At 37.3% G+C, this 16,472-nt stretch overlaps 4 long non-coding RNA genes across 5 annotated transcripts; all 4 read right to left on the minus strand.

Moving 5' to 3' along the window:
• Positions 1–9,075: 9,075 nt before the first annotated feature.
• On the minus strand, positions 9,076–10,089 carry LOC109128447 (uncharacterized). Its single transcript, XR_015577418.1, has 2 exons — positions 10,014–10,089; positions 9,076–9,605 (listed from the first exon to the last, which is right to left on the minus strand). It is a non-coding gene; the product is annotated as an uncharacterized LOC109128447 (long non-coding RNA).
• A 149-nt stretch (positions 10,090–10,238) lies between these two features.
• LOC104736538 (uncharacterized) lies at positions 10,239–11,254 on the minus strand. Its single transcript, XR_759586.2, has 3 exons — positions 11,192–11,254; positions 10,755–10,788; positions 10,239–10,646 (listed from the first exon to the last, which is right to left on the minus strand). It is a non-coding gene; the product is annotated as an uncharacterized LOC104736538 (long non-coding RNA).
• Positions 11,255–11,457: 203 nt separating this feature from the next.
• Positions 11,458–12,370, minus strand: LOC109128445 (uncharacterized). Its single transcript, XR_002034829.2, has 3 exons — positions 12,318–12,370; positions 11,865–11,898; positions 11,458–11,758 (listed from the first exon to the last, which is right to left on the minus strand). It is a non-coding gene; the product is annotated as an uncharacterized LOC109128445 (long non-coding RNA).
• A 1,301-nt stretch (positions 12,371–13,671) lies between these two features.
• LOC147929405 (uncharacterized) lies at positions 13,672–14,222 on the minus strand. Of its 2 annotated transcripts, none has more exons than XR_015577629.1 (2): positions 14,179–14,222; positions 13,672–14,024 (listed from the first exon to the last, which is right to left on the minus strand). It is a non-coding gene; the product is annotated as an uncharacterized LOC147929405 (long non-coding RNA). The 2 variants fall into 2 exon arrangements; XR_015577628.1 differs by having other exon boundaries at positions 13,672–14,068.
• Positions 14,223–16,472: the final 2,250 nt, after the last annotated feature.

Consider the following 16,472-nt stretch of genomic DNA (forward strand, 5'->3'; position numbering starts at 1 on the left):
ATACACCCCTGGGGACTACACCGTTTCACTTGGTGTATGGTAAGGCGTGTCACCTTCCAGTTGAGCTAGAGTACAAGGCCGCTTGGGCAGTGAAAATGCTGAACTTTGACACTAAGAGCGCCCATGAAAGGAGGAAGATGCAACTGCATGAGCTAGAGGAGATTAGGCACCTCGCCTATGAAAACTCAAAACTCTACAAGGAGCGTACCAAAGCCTACCATGACAAGCGAATCCTCACTAGGACCTTTGCTCCTAATGATCAAGTCTTGTTGTTCAACTCTAGGCTGAAACTGTTACCCGGAAAGCTAAGATCACGATGGTCCGGACCCTTCACCATCAAGGAGATTAGACCATATGGGGCTGTTGTGTTGCTGGACACAAAAGGAGGAGAATTTGTGGTGAATGGACAGAGGCTGAAACCATATCTTGCCGCCTCTGAGCACGCAAGGGGTGAAACCTTCGCCCTAGGCGACCCTCCTATTGCCTAAGGAGCTTTCGAGTCAAGCTAATGACTTAAAACAAGCGCTGGGTGGGAGGCAACCCACCAGGTATATATTGCTGAGTCTTTCTTTTTCTTTTTAGGATTTGTTTCCTCTCTTTTCGGTTTCAGGAATGTTGGAAGCAGATGCGGAGCAAATGCTCGCCGGACACGAGCAACCCGATGCACATGCTCGGCAAACTGAGAAAAAAGACGAAGAAGATGCGGAGCACATGCTCGCCGGACGCGAGCAACCCGATGCACATGCTCGGCAAACTGAGAACAAAAGAAGAAAAAGAGAAGAGCGATTGGGCCAGGTAAGTTTAATGAATTTCAGGCCCAGGCCCACCAGGCCCAGGTAACCCACCAAATCGCAAACCCTTCTCTCTTTTCTTCTTCCTTCTTTCTTCTTTTCTTCTCCTCGTCGCCGTCGAAGCTCTCTTTCTCTCCCATTGCTAACTTTTTCAAAACTAGACCGATTTCAGTGATTTTTGAGACTAGATTGCCTTATCATCCATCACAATCCTCAATCTCTAGTCCATTTAAGCACACACTCGAGGTTCAGATGGCCCCTAGACGCTCTACCTCAGGAAGAAAGAGCACAACAAAGAGACCAACCGACGATTCACAATCATTCCCGTGGCCACGGTGCGAAGGAGAACCGTTCAACTTGAACGTTGACTCGTTACCCGCCGAATCTGACACGGTTTGGGATCAGAGGGACGCCAACCAATACAACAAGCTGTTGTCCATAAAGATCGAGCCCACCCGCACTCTTTGTGATGACACGCTCAAGATGCTCGGCTTGCACGACCAAGTCTACCAGATATTGTGCCAAGCGCGTGTTGGGATCTTTACCACTTGGGAGGGAGACTTATACCCTGACTTGGTCCGGCAGTGCCTCGCCTCCGCCACACTCACACACGCTGACCCCAAGAAGAAATCCATCGCCGGCGCCACATTCTCTTTTAACGCCGGCGGGCGCCGTTACGAATTGCCCCTGCATGACTTCGGCCTCCATTACGGGTTCTATCTCGAGGACGAGAACATGAGCTTCCCGAGGAAGTTCCCAGAGGCAGCCACCTTTTGGAGCTTGATAGCTTCGGGGCCCTACCGCTCCAACAGGGCCAGCCAGACGAGCATCTCGCATCCTGCAGTCAGGATCGCCTCCCGCGTCTTCAGCAACGTTGTCTTCAACCGCGACATCGGGAACAAGGTCCACCACGACGACTTGCTGATGTTGTACTTGGGGTGCAGCTTTTTGACACCCGCGGCTCCCGGAGCACATGCTCTGTTTCCTGGCGCACCTGCTCCATCTCATGTGCGGTGCAACTTGGCTATGCACTTCGCTGAGACGATCTGTGCTGCTAAGCACAAGACTTCTGGCCGTACAGAGAGGATTGGCAGCCTTCTCACTCATCTCTTTGAGCACATGCGGATCGATCTGACGAGGTATTCTCGTGTAGAGCAGAGGGAGCGCATTGACATACAACATCTGGTCCACTCCCGAGTCATCCAGTTAGCCAATCCCTTCTACACCTACCGGTACGGTGGCCCTGACGGTAATCAGGGGAGCATTCGCCTCCCAGCTCCTGAGCTTACGCAGCTAACCACGGTGGATGATCTGCGTTTCTCCCGCGCCCCACTGCTTCTGGGAGATGTTCCTCCTCCACCTACCCAGTCTGATCCACCACCAGCGGATTTTGCTAGCTCATCCCACCACCGCGAGGATAGCGTTCCACCATTCACATCATCCGATCCTCAGGGTGAGTTTGATCTCCCACCGATCTCTGATGAGCCCGATACCGCTGAATACAGGAGATGGATGGTCGAGTCGCAGCAGACGAACAACAGCTTGATGCGGAGGATCCTGACGACACTATCTCGCGGTTGCTGCCACCACACCACCACCGCCGCCGACCCAAGCCCACCAGTGAGACCACAACGTCGAAGGCGCCACCTTGCCCGTTCGGAGAGCGAGAGCCCAGACGATTCCGACGTCTGATCACGGTTACACACACCATCATTGTTCTATCCGCCTTATTTTCTTTTCATTTTTGTTGTTTTCTTTATTTTTCTTCTTGCCTCGGTCTCTCTTTGGCTTATTTTCACACCGGAGACGGTGTGAAGTAAGTCCGGGGGAGGGTCACCTATGACATTTGTTTTCTTTATTTTTCTTTTTATTGAGTCAGTTTGTCATGTGAGTCGAACCAAAACTTGTGGGAATTAGGACCGAAATCTGTGATGTTTTTAACCATTTGTGAGTTTGACCGTTTTTCCTAGTGACCATTGTTGCAGAACTAAGAGTACAGAGACGAGCTAATACCTCTTCACATTCGGACCCTTCTCCTGGCCAGAAAAGCTTCATCCCATTAAGGTTTCACCGGAAAGACTCAGACTCTACTTTATTGGAACCTAACCGGATTTAAATTCTTCTCGTTTTGGGCATTAGGATAGGGAACGTGTCACATATTCAGGACTTCTTATTCATTTTGCCAATCTTGCTGATCCTGAATAGCTAGCTCATTTTAAGTTAGTACCCACCCCGAGCCTAACCTCTTTTCAAACCACTTGCACTTGTATTTTTGTTTTCTCATTCTGTGCAGCTATGTGCAAAACGGTCAGAGCAGGACTGACACAATCTCTAACTCGCTCTTGCTGGAGAACCAAAGAGGAAAGAGCCGGACGGACAGAGCATGTGCTCCAACCCAGCGAGCACCTGCTCCGAAATTATATACATCTGAGTCCGCGAGTTGTTTTGAGCAGAGAGAGAGCCTAGGATATGGTCCGCATGCTCCAGGGGTGCTCCAGAAGAAGATCCCCCATCATCCTTCATTTCTCAAAAAAAAAAAAAAAAAAAAAAAAGATGGAAAGGGACCAGATCTAGTGTTACACACCCCAGAGCATGCGTTGTAACCTGAGGAGAACAGAGAGGCTGAGTTTGAGAAGATAAGAAGAGGAGAGTGATTAGAGGTTGTGGACATCAATGAGTCCACTCTCCCTTACCATTTTGTGCGATATCCTGCATCTCTTCCGAAGTAATGGTAACCCCTAAACACTCTATAGCTCCACCATTAAAACAGCCTTTTATCTACCAAGCCTCGATTTCACTAGCTTCGTGCCCTTAATGAGAAGCTCACGCCAAATTTAATTGAATGTAAAGAGTCTTTGTCTGGAAAGTGATCTTTTTCCGGGTTTGATTGCCAATTATGGTTCTGGTTTTGGAGATGTTTGCTGGAGAAGTTTTTGGTATAGCTTGTTCTAACACATGTGGTCTGCAGGTCATGGTCTACTCACGGTTTCTGAGATTTTTGCGAGTCCCCACCTTGGCTCTCTTGGTGCTTGGTTTGAGTTTGTTTGAGGACAAACAAAGATCTAAGTCCGGGGGAGTTGATATGTTACGGTTTTGACTCACTTTGACCCCGTTTATTTGATAGTTTTGTAGTTGTTTAAGTCATTTTCAGGTTATAATACGAGGCTAGGAAGTTAAAAGCAAGGATTGGAACAGCAGGAGCAATCGGAGCAGAAAGGAGTTGAATTGGAGCAGAAAAGCTGATTTTAGACCCAGGAGCACATGCTCCCGATTTCCGAGCACATGCTCCCAACTCTACGGATTCATGACGACACGTGGCAAGCATCTAGGCGCCGATTACCTGCCTAATTCCCCTTATTTAAGGCGATCCTTTGTGAGAGAAAGAGGGCTGAGATCAATTTTTAATAGGAAGATTTGAATTTGGATTCTTTCCTTATTTTTCTCTACTTGTATGCTATTTAACCTAGGGTTTTGAGGAGAGAGAGGATACACCTTTTCTTTTGTTTTTGAGCGACGTTTTTGGTGAGAGGAGAAGAGCGGCTACTTTGTGAAGCAATCTCTGAACCCTTTTTATTTGGATGCTATTGAATTTCTCATCTATGTTGGCTATTCATTTCTCTATGTCTGAGTAGTTTTTTTTGCTAGATTAGGGGTTTCAAAGGGGTTTCATGGGTTAGCACAGAACACAAATAGGGCTTTATATAATCGATTGTCTTCACTATTGTTAGACTTAATGCTTAGGTTGATTTGATCACCCAATCTATGATTCTAGGTTTATCTATTCATCAAAAGTGTAATAGGTTGCTAGAAAAGACATTAGTGGGCAAATTATCCTAGACCTGCGAAAGTTGATGTGTAGGTGATTTGTGAACTTATCATTCCTGTTCTTTAATGCTTGTCTGCGATTCTGGGCTCAAACGACAGTTTAGGGTTTATGGACCGCCGAGCATGTGCTCCGGATGTCTGAGCACGTGCTCCGCGTTTCCGCACAGAATCGATCAGATAGAGTTATTGATACCATGACAGTGGATCAGTTTATATTTATGTTTGAGTTCTAGACTGGTACTCAATCTATGCCCTGAATAGTTGTTTAGTTGCTATCTCTGAAATTCCCGAGAATTACCCCCTGATCTAGTGTTTTGCTTATTGCCTTTTTATATCGTTTTAATCACGTTACTGTTACCAAACAAACCCAACTTTGAATTGTCTTAGCTTGAAATTGAACCAATAGAACCATAGAGTAAAACTTGGTCTTCGTGGGATTCGACCCCTAAGTACTACTTCTTTGCTGTGCACTTGCAGTAGGAAAATAGGGTTTAAAACTCTGTGTATCAGTAGTTGAGTAGCCAATAAACATGCTCTTGACACTCTTAGCGTCAAGCTTGTCACGATGCTCACCTGGTTTTAAGACATAACACACACATCCAAATACACGTAAGTGATTGATAGACGGTTTAATCTTGTTAAGTACTTCAAATGGAGAGATATCACTCAGTATTTTTTTTGGAGTTCGATTGATCAAGTAGCATGCTGTTACAACAGCATCTCCCCAGAACTTCTCTGGTACATTTGTGTGGAACATCATAGATCGAGCAACCTCCATAAGATGTCTATTCTTCCTTTCAGCTACGCCATTTTGTTGGGGTGTATAAGGACAACTTGTTTGGTGAACAATCCCATGTTTGGCCAAATGTTGTTTGAATGCATGACTTGTATACTCCCCACCATTATCTGATCTCAAAATTTTAATCTTGGCATTATAATGGTTAGTCACATAGTTTTGAAAGTTTGTAAAAGCATCAAGAACTCTATCCTTAGAGGGAAGCAAGGTTAGCCAAGTATATTTTGATTTTTCATCAATAAAAGTAACAAAATATTTTTGATTTTCACGAGATAAGCAAGGTGAAGTCCAAACATCATAATGAATTAAGTCAAAACAGTGCTCATATATAGTTGAGGACTTAGGAAAAACAGTTTTGCAATGTTTACCAAGGATGCAAGCTTCACAATCATTATTCTTAAACGAAATACTAGGCAACAAAAGTTCCAAAGCACGAAAATGGGGATGACCAAGTCTAGCATGCCACACTGAACTATTAGCCTTATCAATTATTAATTTAAAACATGACGATAGGGAAGTAGATAGGTTTGAATCCTCAAGCACATAAAGATCATCTTTAGTGGTTCCTTTGCCAAGTATTCTACTTGATTTAATATCCTGAAAATAAACATCATTAGGGCCAAATTTTGCATAACAATTAAGATCATTAGTCGCCCTTTTAACTGATAACAAATTAGAGGTGAAGCTAGGCATATAAAAAGCTTTAGATGTTTTCTCAAACAAGTTTAAGTTTCCTATTCCTTCAATAGGTATTTTATCTCCATTGGCTTTGATCACATTTCCTAAAGCCGGTTTTATATCTCTAATTAGCTTAGAATCACTAATCATATGGTGAGTGGCTCCAGAATCAACAATAAGAGGTTTCATAGCATTGAGATTAAGATAGCTGTTACCAAAAGACTCTTTTAGAGCCTTGATGAGTGCATCGAGATCAGATTTTCTCACCAACTCCGAGGAGGCTGCTAACGCTGATCTGTTTCCTTCAGTGATTTGAGGAACCATCAGAGCTTGTGTTTCACCATATCCACTCGCTTGATTCGCTCTTGGATTAGTTCCTCTCGGGCGAAGATGTGGATGAAGAGCCCAACATTTCTCCTTAAGATGTCCAGGCTTCTTGCAATGATCACATATGAGCCGGTTCTTTCCATCATTTCTATAGTAGCCCTTGTTTGCAACAGCTACCTCTCCTTTCTTGGCTGTGATAAGATCACCTTTTGCTCCAAACAAACCAATGGAACCATGCTCCTTTTGAATTTGATTACACACATCATCAAGACTTGGAAGCTTGTCCGAACGAAGAATATGTTTGATGAGATCATTGTATGACGGATTCAACGTCAAGAGTAAGCCAAACACCTTATCTTGTTCACGGCATTCATTTAGAACCACTGGATCCACCGAGTTAGGCCTTAACATTTCCAACTCTGCCCAAAGAGATCTGAACTTCCCAAAGTGTTTAGTAAACTCCATGTCTTCCTGGTTGAGATTGTTAATTGCTTTCTTTACCTCAAACACACGACTCAAATTGGAGACATTACCAAACACATTCTGTAGGGTATCCCAAAGATCCTTAGCTGTCTCACAATATGAGTAAGACTCAAGAATCGAAGCATCCAAGGAATTTTGGATGAAGGCTAAAACACTTTGGTTCTCTTGGAACCACTTGTCGTTGTCACACACAACGATCTCCTTTCCTTCTTGTTTGGTCGTCGTCTCCTTCATTGCTCTCAATGTGCTTCCAGAGCCCGCGACCGCATAGTGCTGTCTTTGTGGTTCTTGCCCTAGCAATTAGTTCCCACCTTTGAGTGTAACAGGGATGATTAGGGTTTTGCTGAGATACATGATGAGATCTTAGGTCTGAATCTGGTTGCGGAATAAAAACAAACTGAGATTTTGTAGAATAGGAGCGTTACTGCTCTGATACCATGTAAAAATTACAAAAGAGTATGAGAAGAATAGAGAATGAGATAGAATGATCAAGAGAGAATGAAAGAGAGAAAGAGAGAGAGCGGCTAGGTTAGAACAGGGGAGAAGGAGAGATTCTCATTCCTTGAATAATAATGACCTAGTTACAAACTATTTATAAGGATACAGTGGAGTATATATAAGGAAACTACTAGAATGTACATTTATAATCGTAGGAAGAACGGGTTCTTATATCCTAAGAAGAACACGTTCTTATAACTTAAGGAGAACGAGTTCTTAGTGTGTTCATGTTCACAGCTTTTGGCCCTTTTTGTATTACTCTCGAGGCACTGACGACAGGACGAGACCAGCCACAGATCTGCGCTTGAGATAGGAGGTAGAGATTACTAAGATCTTTCCAATTGTCTCAGATATGGTGTTGAATCTTTCAGGTGGGTCTCTTAACATGTTGGTGTTCTTCTCTATCGTTAAGTCTTTGTCGTAAATTGTTGCCTTCTAGGTTGCTTTAATTGTGTGTGAAAGGTGACAGCTTTTAGATTTTGTTTCTATCTCTTTGAGAACAATGGTGTTTCCGGCTGGTTCATGATGTTCAGTTTCATGTTCAAGGATTGGCTTAGTTGCAGTTAGTCAGTTACCATCTATTATTCATACTGATTACTTGTTTTTCTCCTAGTTAGATCATTTTCATGAAGTTAAGAGCAAATAAGAGACAAATAAGCTCTTTTATGATTCACAACTTTCACGTAAGTATTGTTTCCCTTGCTCTTGTTAGACCTTTAAGTCTGTAGCTATTTATTGTTTCAACTTAATTTGGTTATACCCATTTGATTCTCATAACCTCCTCATTTAGTTTAACTTTGTCCATTACTAGTTTTCCTATGTCCCCCCCCCCTATGATTTCCTTGTACCGAACAGAAGAATGAGGATGCCCAACGCTTTTGAAGTTCACTTGTCGTACTATCCTTAAAACTGGTAAGGTTCCAAGATTATATCTAAAGAAAGCGAACAGATCCTAGAGATGATATACAGCTCCATGTACCTTCTATATTTTCTCACTTGGATGAGTCACATGTGCATGTTCTTAGAACTTAGAAGTTTGTCTCTATTTTTTTGGTGATGTGAGTCTATTTTAATTAAGATTGGTGGCACTTGATGTTACGTAGGACTTTACGTTATGTAAGACTTCTTTTGCTTAATGTAATATATACATATATCCAATTAAATAAATTCTGCAAAATAGGATTTAAATATACAAATTATTAAATTTATATAGCAAAAGAATAATACTAACTTTGTGTTAACATAAATGTATTATAGAATTCAATTAGTGCTATAATATATGAAAATGCTATCGTATGTAGGTATCTATTATAGCATTTCAAAAACGATATTGTATATGAGGGTCTACCATAACTACCGATATCACTGTATGTACGATAATACTATGTAATATTTATGATAAATGTTTTTTCTAGTGCTAACAATGTTAATATTTGTTGTGGTGACACACAAATCTTTTTTACTCATACAAAAGTCCACACACAAATCTTTTGTTGTAATTTTCTAGGAAAAGATTGTGTATATATATATTAATTTATTTTTGGGTTATGATCATTAATATATAGGAGATGTGGCTGCGTGATTTGCTTCTATGTATGTGGCTGAGTGGAATGCATTGCGGGTAAGTTTCTTTTGAAATAAATGTCTACACACAAATCTTTTTTACTCGCGCAAAAGTCCACTTAATTTTTTTTTTTTTGTCGGTTAAATTCCATTGAAATGGAAAGCCCATTAAGACTGCTACAATTGGTTCACGGAATAAGCCCAACAAGCTGGAATTTTACATATTATCATAATAAAGAAAAAATATTGTAGAATATTCTACACAATAAAAATCCAATTTTAGGACACGTGTGTGTCCGCATGTTATGCGTTTCTCCAATGCTCACCGACAACAGCCTTTTGCCGCAAGCTCTGTTCATCTCATCACTGCTTCACCATCAAAGTTTGATATCCTTGTAGATCCATAAAACTCTTTATATGATCAGCTAATTTACTGCAATTAGCCACTTGATAAATCCTTCTTCAGAATAACCGCCTCATCAGATTTGTTGGAAACATCGCAAGCTCAATAAAAAACATTTATTAACAAATAAAAGAGAATTTGTATATATATATGAGATATTAATCACAAACATCTCGAGAGAGACAAAGAGAGAGAACCACAAATTACCTTAAACTTGCCGTTTGTGGCGGAAGATTTTACACTATGGGACGAGGGAGAAGAAGAAGTGAAATTAGTATTGTATATATATATATATATATATATATATTTATTTTTGGGTTGTGATCATTGATAAATGACGACATATATAGGAGATGTGCTTTCATGGTTTGCTTCTATGTATGTGGTTGTTTGTAATACATTGTGGATAAGTTAATATATATATATATATATATATATATATATATACTTTTTAGTTTCACATAATATTTTGATATTAGAGTGTATCTAGAACAATGAAGAGTACTTAAGCTTAGAGAATAATATATACACTCATTAACTAAATGATTATAAAAACAGTTACTAATAAATAAAAGAATTTTTGTATATATACGAGAATATAATCAAAAAAATCTCGGGAGAGACAGAGTGAGAGAGATCCACAAATTACCTTAAACTTGACGTTTGGGGCGAAAGAGTTTACGCTCTGGGTGAGGGATAGAAGAAGAAGTGAAATTAGTATTATATACATATATATTAATGTATTTTTAGATTGTGATCATTGATAAGAGATGATGTATATAGGAGATGTGGCTACGTGATTTGCTTCCATGTATGTCGCGGCGTGGAATGCATTGCAGGTAAGTTTCTTTTGAAATAAATGTCCACACACAAATCTTTTTTACTCGCACAAAAGTCCACTCAATTCCTTTTTTTTCGGTTAAATTCCTTGTAATGGAAAGCCCATTAAGGCTGCTAAAATTGGTTCACGGAATAAGCCCAACAAACTGGACTTTTAATTATTATCAAAATAAAGAAAAATATTGTAGAATATTCTACATAATAAAAATCCAATTTTAGGACACATGTGTATCCACGTGTGTTGTGTTTGATAAGTCTTCAATGCTCGCCGAAAACACCTTTTCGCCGCAAGCTCTGTTCATCTCGTCACAGCTTCACCATCAAAGTTGATATCCTTATAGATCTATAAAACTCTTTATATGATCAGCTACTTTACTGCAATTAGCCACTTGATAAATGCTTCTTCAGAATAACCACCTCATCAGATTTGTTAGAAACGTCGCTAGCTCAATAAAAAACATTTATTAATAAATAAAAGAGAATTTGTATATATATATGAAATATTTATCAAAAACATCTGGAGAGAGACAGAGAGAGAACCACAAATTACCTTAAACTTGTCGTTTGTGGCGGAAGATTTTACACTATGGGGCGAGGGAGAAGAATAAGTGAAATTAGTATTGTATATATATTTATATATATATTAATTTATTTTTGGGTTGTGATCATTGATAAAAGACGACATATATAGAACATGTGCCATTGTGGTTTGCTTTCATGTATGTGGCTGTCTGTAATGCATTGTGGATAAGTTAATATATATATATATATATATATACTTTTTAGTTTCACATAATATTTTGATATTAGAGTGTATCTAGAACAATGAAGAGTTCTCACTCTGTAAGCTTAGACAATAATATATACACTCTTAAACTGAATGATTATAAAAACAGTTACTAATAAATAAAAGAATATTTGTATAAATACGAGGATAAAATCAAAAAAATCTTGAGAGAGACAGAGTGAGAGAGATCCACAAATTACCTTAAACTTGACATTTGTGGCGGAAGAGTTTACGCTCTGGGGTGAGAGAGAGAAGAATAAGTGAAATTAGTATTGTATACATATAGATTAATTTATTTCTGGATTGTGATCATTGATAAGAGATGATGTATATAGGAGATGTGGCTGCGTGATTTGCTTCCATGTATGTAGCTGCGTGGAATGCATTGCGGGTAAGTTTCTTTTGAAATAAATGTCCACACACAAATCTTTTTTACTAGCACAAAAGTCCACTCAATTCCTTTTTTTTGTCGGTTAAATTTCTTGAAATGGAAAGCCCATTAAGGCTGCTACAATTGGTTCATGGAATAAGTCCAACAAGCTGGACTTTTACATATTATCATAATAAAGAAAAATATTGTAGAATATTCTACATAATAAAAATCCAATTTTAGGACATGTGTGTATCTGCGTGTGTTGTGTTTGATAAGTCTCCAATGCTCGCCGAAAACACCCTTTCACCGCAAGCTCTGTTCATCTCATCACCGCTTCACCATCAAAGTCTTCAGAATAACCGCCTCATCAGATTTGTTGGAAACGTCGCAAGCTCTGAAAGACATTTATTAATAAATAAAAGAGAATTTGTATATATATATATATGAGATATTTATTAAAAACATCTAGAGAGAGACAGAGAGAGAAAACTACAAATTACCTTAAACTTGCCGTTTGTGGCGGAAGATTTTACACTATGGGGCGAGGGAGAAGAAGAAGTGAAATTAGTATTGTGTGTGTATATATATATATATATATATATATATATTAATTTATTTTTGGGTTGTGATCATTAATAAAAGACGTCATATATAGAACATGTGCCTTTGTGGTTTGCTTCCATGTTTGTGGATGTCTGTAATGCATTATGGATAAGTTAATATATATATATATATATATATATACTTTTTAGTTTCACATAATATTTTTATATTAGAGTGTATCTAGAACAATGAAGAGTACTCACTCTGTAAGCTTAGAGAATAATATATACACTCCTAAAATGAATGATTATAAAAACAGTTACTAATAAATAAAAGAATATTTGTATATATACGAGGATAAAATCAAAAACATCTCGAGAGAGACAGAGTGAGAGAGATCTACAAATTACCTTAAACTTGACATTTGTGGCGGAAGAGTTTACGCTGTGAGGTGAGGGAGAGAAGAAGAAGTGAAATTAGTATTGTATACATATATATTAATTTATTTCTGGATTGTGATCATTGATAAGAGATGATGTATATAGGAGATGTGGCATGTATGATTTGCTTCCATGTATGTCATTGCAGGTAAGTTTCTTTTGAAATAAATGTCCACACACAAATCTTTTTTACTTGCACAAAAGTCCACTCAATTCCTTTTTTGTCGGGTAAATTCCTTGAAATGGAAAACCTATTAAAGCTGCTACAATTGGTTCACGGAATAAGCCCAACAAGCTGGACTTTTACATATTATCATAATAAAGAAAAATATTGTAGAATATTCTACATAATAAAAAAATCCAATTTTAGGACACATGTGTATCCGTGTGTGTTGTGTTTGATAAGTCTCCAATGCTCGCCGAAAACACCCTTTCACCGCAAGCTCTGTTCATCTCATCACCGCTTCACCATCAAAGTTGATATCCTTGTAGATCCATAAAACTCTTTATATGATCAGCTAATTTATTGCAATTAGCCACTTGATAAATCCTTCTACAGAATAACCACTTCATCATATTTGTTGGAAACGTGGCAAGCTCAATAAAAAAAATTATTAATAAATAAAAGAAAATTTGTATATATATATATGAGATATTAATCAAAAACATCTGGAGAGAGACAGAGAGAGAGAACAACAAATTACCTTAAATTTGTCGTTTGTGGCTGAAGATTTTACACTATGGGGCAAGGGAGAAGAAGAAGTGAAATTAGTATTGTATATATATTAATTTATTTTTGGCTTGTGATCATTGATAAAATATGACATATATAGGACATCTGCCTTTGTTGTTTGCTTCCATGTATGTGGCTGTCTGTAATGCATTGTGGATAAGTTATTTATACTTTTTAGTTTAACATAATATTTTGAAATTAGAGTGTATCTAGAACAATGATGAGTACTCACTCTGTAAGCTTAGAGAATAATATATACATTCCTAAACTGAATGATTATAAAAACAGTTACTAATAAATAAATGAATATTTGTATATATACGAGAATATATCAAAAACATCTCGAGAGAGACAGAGTGAGAGAGATCCACAAATTACCTTAAACTTGACGTTTGTGGCGGAAGAGTTTAAGCTATGGGTGACGGAGAGAAGAAGAAGTGAAATTAGTATTGTATACATATATATTCATTTATTTTTGGATTGTGATCATTGATATGAGAAGACGTATATAGGAGATGTGGCTGCGTGATTTGCTTCCATGTATGTGGCGACGTGGAATGCATTGCGAGTAAGTTTCTTTTGAAATAAATGTCCACACACAAATCTTTTTTTTTGTCGGTTAAATTCCTTGAAATGGAAAGCCCATTAAGGCTGCTACAATTGGTTCATGGAATAAGCCCAACAAGCTGGACTTTTACATATTATCATAATAAAGAAAAAATATTGTAGAATATTCTACACAATAAAAATCCAATTTTAGGACAAGTGTGTGTCCGCATGTGATGTGTTTGATAAGTCTCAAATGCTCACCGACAACAGCCTTCCGCCGCAAGCTCTGTTCATCTCATCACCGCTTCACCATCAAAGTTTGATATCCTTGTAGATCCTTAAAACTCTTTATATGATCAGCTAATTTACTACAATTAGCCACTTGATAAATCCTTCTACAGAATAACCGTCTCATCAGATTTGTTGGAAACGTCGTAACCTCAATAAAAAACAGTTATTAATAAATAAAAGAAAATTTGTATATATATATATATGAGATATTAATCAAAAACATCTAGAGAGAGACAGAGAGACAAATCCACAAATTACCTTAAACTTGCCGTTTGTGCCGGAAGATTTTACACTATGGGGCAAGGAAGACGAAGAAGTGAAATTAGTATTGTATATATATATATATATATATATATTTATTTTTGGGTTGTGATCATTGATAAAAGACGACATATATAAGACATGTGCCTTCGTGGTTTGCTTCCATGTATGTAGCTGTCTGGAATGCATTGCGGATAAATTAATATATATATATATATATATATATATATATACTTTTTAGTTTCACATGATATTTTGATATTAGAGTGTATCTATAACAATGAAGAGTACTCACTCTGTAAGCTTAGAAAATAATATATACACTCCTAAACTAAATGATTATAAAAACAGTTACTAATAAATAAAAGAATAATTGTATATATATGAGAATATAATTAAAAACATCTTGAGAGAGATCGAGTGAGAGAGATCCACAAATTACCTTAAACTTGACGTTTGTGGCGGAAGAGTTTATAGTCTGAGTGAGGAAGAAAAAGAAGTGAAATTAGTATTGTATACATATATGTTAATTTATTTTTGGATTGTTATCATTGATAAGAGATGATGTATATAGGAGATGTGGCTGCGTGGTTTACTTCTATGTATGTGACTGCATGAAATACATTACGGGTAAGTTTCTTTTAAAATAAATGTCCACACACAAATCATTATTTTACGTCATGTCGTCGTTGTAGTAACTTTCGGTCCTTTGTACGTGCTACCTCCACATCATAATCCATTTTAAGGAATCTCGATTGACATCTCGATTGAGGTATTGATAAGGAATCTCTTGGATCTTGATCCAGAAAGGGATAAAGTTTATCAGCGGTGGATTCCATAATCATATTTATTAATCATAATTCATAAACATAAATTAACATAATACATCAAATATCTTGTGTGTCTAATTATCCAAAAAACCTCTTAGCATTTTGTTTGGTTTACAATCTCAATTTCACAGTAAGGAATGATAATGTGATCTTTGTGTCTTTGTCTCGAATCCAATTATTGAATATAGAACTGGTTTAGTTTACGATAATCAGAGTGAGAGGTAACCAAAGGAAACAAAACCACGACTGTGAGTACGATGACGACGACAATGAGTCTTCACCCGAAACATAAAAATTATCCGGTCATCACTTTCACGTGTCTTTCTAATCATGTAATTTGTAATCTTTTTCACCCCTAGATTTCTATCATATTTTCAATTTCGTCAACTAATGATATAAGTTGTGAACTATTTTATAATTAATAATATATTCCGGACTTAAAAGATATAATTTCAATAATGGTTTTATTTATAATTTTATAATTATTATATTAAAATATGAATTTTTAAATAGATCTAATTAATTGTCTAGACATATTTGATCTGGTTAGTTGTGATCCCATATATGGGTTACACTCTACACATTTGAAGTAACTTGTACGTAGGGTTAAATTTAAGTGTATACACAAATTTTTAAGTTTTTTTTGTAAAAACCAGAAACGTTAGTGGACCAATGGAGACAATAAAAAGCTTCTTTATATATAGCTAAACTATCTACAATAAAATGTTTCCTCGTTTTAAATTACATCATCTTTTTACACGATTAGAATCTAATTCAGATTGATGCCCACTCTTACATATTTATGTATCAGGAGTCAGGACAAACATTCGAGTTAACGGATGGTAGGTAGAAGAATTTGTCATATTCCCATTTAATATATGAACGTAAAATTGGCCCATTGCATATTTGTTTTGATCGATAAAGATAAGAAAGAGGTAATGCACATGTGGTATAAATATGAATGTACATTCAAATTATGAGTTGAAACATTCACGTACGTGGCATTTATATATATAGTGGGGGAGTCAGAACAATGGTAATATTTCAGTTTACAAACAAATATGAACAAAGACATCTTCAAATCTAACCAAAACCAAACCTTCACAATTAGCAAACAAAATATCCGAGAGGATAGGAGAGAAGAGATTGACGCCAATAGCGCAAAGACGCTGCTTAGACGTTGGCACTGTCAAAACTCATGAAAAACGTAGATGCGGATAACATCTACCATCATTATTATTATTATTGATGAACCTTTCGTAACCTTCCATCATATTTTGTATAAGTTTCATTATAAGCAATGTTTTAGTTAAATGCATGGAGATTAAAAGACTACGTAAAGTCAATCAATTTTTTTTTATTACGTAATTAAGTATAAACAATTCAACCAATTAAAAAACACAAACATTACAAACAACCATTTGCCATTTAAAATATAAAAAAAAATAACAAATCTTTAAA

This window comes from Camelina sativa, chromosome 13, assembly GCF_030686135.1.
Source record: "Camelina sativa cultivar CO46 ecotype springtype chromosome 13, ASM3068613v1".
Classification (NCBI taxonomy): domain Eukaryota; kingdom Viridiplantae; phylum Streptophyta; class Magnoliopsida; order Brassicales; family Brassicaceae; genus Camelina; species Camelina sativa.